This window comes from Sciurus vulgaris (assembly GCF_902686455.1).
Source record: "Sciurus vulgaris genome assembly, chromosome: 5".
NCBI classification, from domain to species: domain Eukaryota; kingdom Metazoa; phylum Chordata; class Mammalia; order Rodentia; family Sciuridae; genus Sciurus; species Sciurus vulgaris.
Window position 1 is genome coordinate 25,429,106 of NC_136465.1, and position 8,804 is coordinate 25,437,909.

Here is an 8,804-nt window from a genome sequence, read left to right on the forward strand (position 1 = left end):
TCTTCCAGTAGAATGTAATCTTCATGAAGCTAGAATCCTCATTTATCTTGTTAATTTTAATACTCTCAGCAAGTAATTTAATCTACAGATAAAATGTGTGAGTGAATTTAATAAATAAATGAAACAATAAGATTGAATACTGGAAAATCTACCCTAATGGAGTGTAATTTGTTTGCAACTCTCCTCAAAGAAAATGAATGAATGCAACAAATTATTACCTTTCATTAGAAAATTGCACTTATTTCTTTCACCTGTAGGAAGACTGACTGTCAGCTCAAAAACAAAAGAATGTAAGTTTAATAAATGAAGGAAAAATAGGAGTTCCATACATTTGGTATTCAGTTAAGTTTCTAGATTCATTGTTAAGTAGAACAACTAAACATAAAACAAATCTGAAAATAAATTCAATAAGCACAAGCTAATTCAGCACATACTATACATTAAAAGAATAATTATATATTTCTCATTGACCTATGTTCCAGTAATAGATCCTTTGTTATAGGAGAAATATATAAGTGTGAGAGTTAAATCAATAATGAGATGATAGAAACCAGATACTCATATATTTGGCCTCTCTGAGATAGGCTGCCAAGATGGTGCACTTTCTCTCACTAAATCAATGTAAATATATTGCAGTATCTACCTCCATTACTCCTATCTAAAGTCTTCCCTGAAGAATGGGTTGTAAAAGGTCTCAAGAAGGCATAGAACAGTCACTAAAATAAAATGTGTAACTGATTATTTGTCCTTGCTTAAATTTATTCTTGAAACATCTCTTCTAATAAATGATGCAGAATCTAGGAGTTACTCACATAGCATAGTTTATAATAAAAAATAAAAGAAAATTATTAAAAAGTGTTTGAATGTTTTCCATTTCTGCAGTTCCTCTTATTTTCAAAGATACTATGTTTAGGAATGAACAAATTGTAAGAATAATATCTGCCTTGAAAGAATTAGAAATATTAGGTAGATCCAATACATCAATTAAAAGGATCCAACTATGCACACACCAAACCACAGAGTTGAATTTCACAGTCGTAATGCTGTGTGACAGCTCAAACACCAAACATGTGTCAACTGTATTAACCCATCCACATGAAATCACACAATGAGCAAACTGATTTATAGCAATAGAAATCAAAGCAGGTTTTACTTGGGAAGGAAGATTAAGGAGAGGCATGAGGCAATTTTGTAGGTTTGTCAAATGTTCTATATATTGAAAGAAGTATTTGCATTTGTCAGAGTTGATTAGATTTATGCAATATATGTAAATCATATCTAAACAAAGGGTTGGCCTGTAAAAGTTGGATAAGCAACATGAACGTTGAGTACTTTAGTTTTGATAGGCCCTGGTTCAGGTAATCCACCTGGGGTGGAGGATTGCCCAGAGAGAGCCCTGTCTGTCCCTGTTCAGCTTTAGCTCACCTGGACATCTTTTCACTTTTTATTTCTATTTGATCTGGATTGTCCCTATTTATTTATGCTTTCCTGAGGAATTAGTTAATTTAACCTCCAGTCACACTCAGAATTGTCCCAGTTTGGAAGATAAATAATATGGTCATATTAGAATTAATTAGTCACAAGAGGAATCAGAACCCCAGTTGGACTGACAGAATTATTTAGCTTGACAGGCTTCTCAGCAAACTTAATGCCGTTTACATAACCATCTTCCCATTTACTGACTGCTAATCCCTAGTGCTCATTATCAGAAAACACCTCCTGAGACATTCTCTCTCACTCTTTTCCCTAGTCAAAACTTTATTTGTATCTTCTAATGTGTACTTTCAAATCTTTGTTCATTTGAAACAAACTTCCCTGAAAATCTGAATTTGGTAATCAAATAATCACAGGAGACAGATCCACAAGTTATTTAAATTCAATTACTTATAAAACACTAGTCAATATCTTCCTCCATGATTCAGCTTTTCCCCAAATATTTAATATTGAACCTGGGTGACAATATATTAGAATAGCTTAAGAAAAGGATCCTAAATATAATTGTTGGAAAAAAAAAAAAAAAAGATGTGTGTTTCTGGTTAATGGATTTCTGGAAGATGAGAAGAATTGTGCTACTCTCCTCTGCTTAAACTAGGTCCAGGGTTGCTTGGCCATTGCCTATGTGGAAGCCCCTAGTATTTCTTGGGCCATGCTGTTGTAAGTAGTCAGAGAGGGGGAATAAATGTGAAGCAGGATGTGGCAGGAAGCTGGGACAACAGTAGTGGGCTAGGTACCAATGTGGCATACATTACTCCTACTCACTTGACATTATCTAGATCTTAATCTCATGATTAGATTGAAGCAGGATTGAAAATGTAGGTCAGACATATTACAGAAAAGGGAAATAACAAATCTCTGCCATATGTGGTGATAATCTTGCTGGTCTTCCCAAGTCTCCTTTTACCTATATAGCACTTAGATTATTCATATCACAAACAGAAGTTTAGTAAAATATATCATGTAATGTTACCATGTTACTTTATTCTTTAAAACTTTTCATTCATTCTCCAGCATATCTACAGCATGATCCAAATTTTGACTCTCGGACTATAAGGCCTAGAAAAGTCCTGACCAGCCTGTCTTGAACTAGCTTCTTGATTCCCAATGTCAGGTCTCAGTATCATGTACTACCTATTTAATTTTTCCCATCCGTCACTATGATCATTGTAATCATGTTTACAATGAGCAACCAAAAATTCTATCACAATGGTTTATAGGGGGAGAAAAGGCAGGAGGTGGGACTTATTTATCTCATATAACTAAATGTTAAATATTGAGTATCTAGAATATTCTGATGGCCTCGCCAAATGTGGAAAGACTCCAAGTCCTTTTAACTCTTGACACGATCATCATTTTTTTCCTATCTTTTGTCCTCATAATGAAGAACTCTGCATTACTTCTAGGCAGCTCATTCATGGAAGGGTAAACAGAAAACCTGAAGTCATCTTCCTATAGGAATTCATTTATACCTTCTGTTAGAAAAATCCTACCTCATATTTTCCCCAGCATGGCATTGACCTGAAAAGTGTCACATTGATAACTTCTACCAGCAAAGAAGATTAGACTTTTATCTTTTAAAACAAGTAGAATCAGGAATGAGAAGGGCTGTATACAGATTTTCTACCAACCATTTACGGTCCCTTCCAAATCGCAGATCTTTATAACCACGCTTTTGCCCAGTTTTACAACTTTAAATTAAATGTCACCTTTCACAGAGGATTTCTGTGTGATTATTTTCCATGTGTCATTCTGTATCATTCTTTACCTTACCATGTCCCTAAGAAACTAACCTTTGTGGAGTGCCACAATTGGATTTAAGACCTCTGACTTGTGGTCAGTGAGAGATTTGGAAGAAGGACAAAAAGCTGTTCTTGGGTTATTCATCTCCCATCTCCCTCTTGCCAGTCCTAAGATTGTCTCTCTCCTATCTGTCATGCATCTCCTATAGCTAATTTATCTGAAGCTCTCTACATAGTCCCTCCACATGCTTTTTCACGTTCAGGAATGGTAGGGGCTCTTTGCCTGCAAGCCCTAAGGAATATACCCTGTTTCCTACTCCTGCCTGAGTCTTTCTTTATACATAGTTCTTCCATTACATTCTTCTCAATTGTCCCACTTGAGTGGGCCATTTATGTCTTGCCAGCATTGCAACTAATGCACTTTTTTAACTACTAAAACTAAAGAACAGGAAGTCAGTCTTCTCTCCTTATTTTAAACCTCCCCAGTACTTGCACTATCTAAACTATGTGATGATATATGGTCTGTATGTCTCCATGGCATCATAGAACTCCTCCAGAGGAGGCACCATGTCTGGTGTTTGCCTATTTTACTTCTAACTCTCAGTATACGAATTATCCTGTAATATTTGTTCAAGATACATTGACTGAATAGTAAGTGCTACATTTATGTTTGTTGATGGAATGTGGCCTGGTTTCTCCTTCCCCCATTACCCAAGTTCCCATGCACTTTCATCTCTCCATCAAGCCCCTGGTAGTTTCAGTAAGACACCACTCTACACTGAATGTGTCTGCCACTGAAACCTACCACTTTCTTGGGTTTTTAAACACCTGTTTATCACAAAGCTCCTGATTTCTACTTTAATTTCTTCTTTATCATGGCTCCTGATTTCTACTCAAATTTTTTCTTTCCATGCAGATTTCTGAATCACTTCCCTTGGCATTTCCTGTGCTCAGACTGGTATCTTTGGCCACCTAAAGGATTGCTAAGCAGTGAGTCTATTTAGGGATCAAAGGAAAGCCATGTATCAGTGATGTGAATGCGGATGATAAATGGCACAAAGGAAACATTTGCTTCTTCACTATGGACAAACTGATACAATTTTCATTCTCAGAATATGCTTATATGACTTAATGTTTGTCATAGTTTCAAACTCCATTTCAAGGACTGCTTTCTGACATGTTCAGAAATGGATTAAATATACCATCACACACTCAGGAATACTAATTGATTGACTTTGTGCACAGTACAGTTTCTAATTTACTGCTTTACACTTGGAAATACTCTTGTGCACAGAAATTAAAGTGCAAAGAAATTAAACTGAGTACCACACAGTTTACAATTCAAACACAGGTGGATTTCTGAGTTTAAGATTGAGAAGATGTATATCCGATGCAAAAGGCATAAACAAAATATAGTTGACACATTAATAATATTTGGGTTAATCACTGTTCTGCTTAAATCAGAATTAACTAATTGTACCATGCTGTCACTGTTATTACCTCATGTTTTAGATTGAATGTTCATATTTCCATCAATAATATCTTAGCATAGGGTGATATCTTGAAATATAAAAGGTGAGCATTTGTGAAAAATTTAATGGATTTTTGCCCATTGTGATCAACAGCTACAGTGCTTTCAATTCCTCGTGTTATGAGTATTCTCTTCCTCCACAATTATGCACTGTTTTTCAAGGGAGGAATCATTTATACAAAGGTAAGCAGGGTATCAATGTGCTCTCCTGCTCACCTGCTGCTATAGTGCAGCTTCTAGCAGGTTACTCTGACGCTTGACCTACTTAAATTTCAAAATAAAGATTCAAAATAAGACAAGAGAAAATCTTCCAAAGGGAGAGAGAAATCCAAGCAAGATCATGGCTTTAGCATATTTATTTTTAAATAATTTGTTTTTAAACCTCCCCAGTGTATTTAAAATTTAAAGTAATATATTTTTAAATGAATGATACTTTCAAAATGACAGATCATATATATATGTATATATGTACATATATGAGATATTTTCAAAATATTAATTTCAAAGTATTATATGTCTAATTGCTCTGGCCAGAGTCTCAAGAACGATGTTGAATAGAAGTGGTGAAAGAGGGCATCCCTGCCTTGTTCCAGTTTTTAGGGGGAATGCTTTCAGTTTTTCACCATTTAGAATGATATTAGCCATGGGCTTAGCATAAATGGCCTTTACAATGTTAAGGAATGTTCCCACTATCCCTATTTTTTCTAGTGTTTTGAGCATGAAGGGGTGTTGTATTTTATCAAATGCTTTTTCTGCATCTATTGAAATAATCATGTGATTCTTGACTTTAAGTCTATTAATATGGTGAATTACGTTTATTGATTTCCTGATGTTGAACCAACCTTGCATCCCTGGGATGAAACCCACTTGATCATGGTGCACTATCTTTTTAATATGTTTTTGTATGCGATTTGCTAAAATTTTGTTGAGAATTTTTGCATCGATGTTCATTAAGGATATTGGTCTGAAATTTTCTTTCCTTGATGAGTCTCTGTCTGGTTTAGGTATCAGGGTGATATTGGCTTCATAGAATGAGTTTGGGAGGGTTCCCTCAAGAAATTAAAGGGATACGAATTGGGAAAGAAGAACTCAAACTATCCCTGTTCGCTGATGACATGATTATATATTTAGAGGAACCTGGAAATTCCACCAGAAAACTCTTAGAACTCATAAGTGAATTCAGTAAAGTAGCAGGTTACAAGATCAATGCCCATAAATCCAACGCATTTTTATACATAAGTGATGAATCTTCAGAAAGAGAAATTAGGATAACTACCCCATTCACAATAGCATTGAAAAAAATAAAATACTTGGGAATCAATCTCACAAAAGAGGTGAAAGACCTCTACAATGAGAACTACAGAACACTAAAGAAAGAAATTAAAGAAAACCTTAGAAGATGGAAAGATCTCCCATGTTCTTGGATAGGCAGAATTAATATTGTCAAAATGGCCATACTACCAAAAGTGCTATACAGATTCAATGCAATTCCAATTAAAATCCCAATGATGTACCTTACAGAAATAGAGCAAGCAATTATGAAATTCATCTGGTAGAATAAGAAACCCAGAATAGCTAAAGCAATCCTCAGTAGAAAGAGCGAAGCCGGGGGTATTGCAATACCATATCTTCAACTCTGTTACAAAGCAATAGTAACAAAAATGGCATGGTATTGGTACCAAAATAGACAGGTAGATCAATTGTACAGAATAGAGGACAGGGACACAAACCCAAATAAATACAATTTTCTCATACTAGACAAAGGTGCCAAAAATATGCAATGGAGAAAAGATAGCCTCTTCAACAAATGGTGCTGGGAGAATTGGAAATCCATATGCAACAGAATGAAACTAAACCCATATCTCTCACCATGCACGAAACTAAACTCAAAATGGATTAAGGACCTCGGAATCAGACCAGAGACCCTGCAGATTATAGAAAAAAAAGTAGGTCCAAATCTTCACCTTGTTGGTCTAGGATCAGACTTCCTCAACAGGACTCCCATAGCACAAGAAATAAAAGCTAGAATCAACCACTGGGATAGATTCAAACTAAAAAGCTTTCTCTCAGCAAAGGAAACTATCAGCAATGCGAAGAAAGAGCCTACAGAATGGGAGAATATCTTTGCCAATCATACTTCAGATAGAGCACTAATCTCCAGAATCTATAAAGAACTCAAAAAACTTTACTCCAAGAATTCAAATAATCCAGTCGACAAATGGGCTAAGGAAATGAATAGACACTTCACAGAAGAAGATCTACCAGCAATCAACAAACATATGGAAAAATGTTCAACATCTCTTGTAATAAGAGAAATGCAAATCAAAACCACCCTAAGATTCCATCTCACCCCAATTAGAATGGCGATTATCAAGAATACGAGCAACAACAGGTGTTGGCGAGGATGTGGGGAGAAAGGGACACTCATACATTGCTGGTGGGGCTGCAAATTAGTGCAGCCACTCTGGAAAGCAGTGTGGAGATTCCTTAGAAAACTTGGAATGGACCCGCCATTTGACCCAGCTATCCCACTCCTTGGCCTATACCCAAAGGACTTAAAATCAGCATACTACAGAGACATAGCCACATCAATGTTCATAGCTGCTCAATTCACAATAGCCAGACTGTGGAACCAACCTAGATGCCCTTCAATTGATGAGTGGATAAAGAAACTGTGGTATATATATATACAATGGAATATTACTCAGCCATAAAGAATAATAAAATTATGGCATTTGCAGGCAAATGGATGAAATTGGAGAATATCATGCTAAGTGAGATAAGCCAATCTCAAAAAGCCAAAGGACGAATGATATCGCTAATAAGTGGAGGATGACACATAATGGGGGGCAGGGAAGGGTTAGTGTTAGGGTTAGAGTTAGGGTTAGGGAGGGGGGCAGGTATGGAGGAAGGAAGTACTGTATAGAGGGTAAAGAGGGGTGGGAGGGATGGGGGGAAGGGAAAAAATAACAGAATAAATCAAACAACATTACTCTATGTAAATTTATGATTACACAAATGGTATGCCTTTACGCCTTGTACAAACAGAGAAACAACATGTATCCCATTTGTTTACAATAAAAAAAAATAGAGAAACAAAAAAAAAGTATTATATGTACAAATAGGACAGTATTTTCAAATTATATGTAAATATGTATGAAAGTATATTTGCTAGTATTATATGTACATCTATTGTTTTATGAAAAATATTAATTTTGAAAGTATTATATATACATGATAGGTAAAAACACCCAAATAAAAAGAGTCTCTTAGACAAATGAAATCTTTTGTGTATTTTGGGAAGTATACTTCTTGGTTGGTCTCCTAGTTATCTATACAGATGACTCATTTCCAGGTGTAAGAGGGTTATACACCCCTGTGGAAATATGTCCTGCTAAACAATGTAGATGAAAATAGGGAGACTCAGTTACTGAGCCATAGATCCATGGTAGCTGATGTAACTCAGCAGTGCCTCCTGCATTGCCAGTCCAGCATGCCACATACTGAAGATGATGTACTGAGTCTTCAAGACAACAGAAAGCTCTCAAAAGAGTAACACAGAGTAGATAGGAAGTTAACTTCTCATGTGCCAAAATAAAAGGAAGATTGCACACTCCTCTTTAATTGCTCTTCTCAAGAACCCACAATTGATGTTGCACCTGCTTCTCTTTGGAAATTGCAGAGAAAGATGAATTGAGGTCTTGAATCAAGCCCTTCAGCCACATGCAGATACTGACTTTGGACATTGAAAACTGAAGGAGGTGATGTATCTATTCCCCAAATGGAGAAGAGTAGTGAAAATTCCACAGTCCTTTGATCCTTCAGGAAGGGAGGACTAGTTTTTCAGTTATCAGTAAAGTCAATGTCCTCCACTGAATGAAATAGAGGGTATATTTAGACATTGTGAGACCAATGACACTAAAATAAACAGAATGTTTCCTTAGAATTTCACAAAATATTTGGTGCTGAATGGGTCCTATAGGTAACTGACTCTTTGAAGCATTGGAATGAGCAGTGCGAAGGCACCACATAGTAAT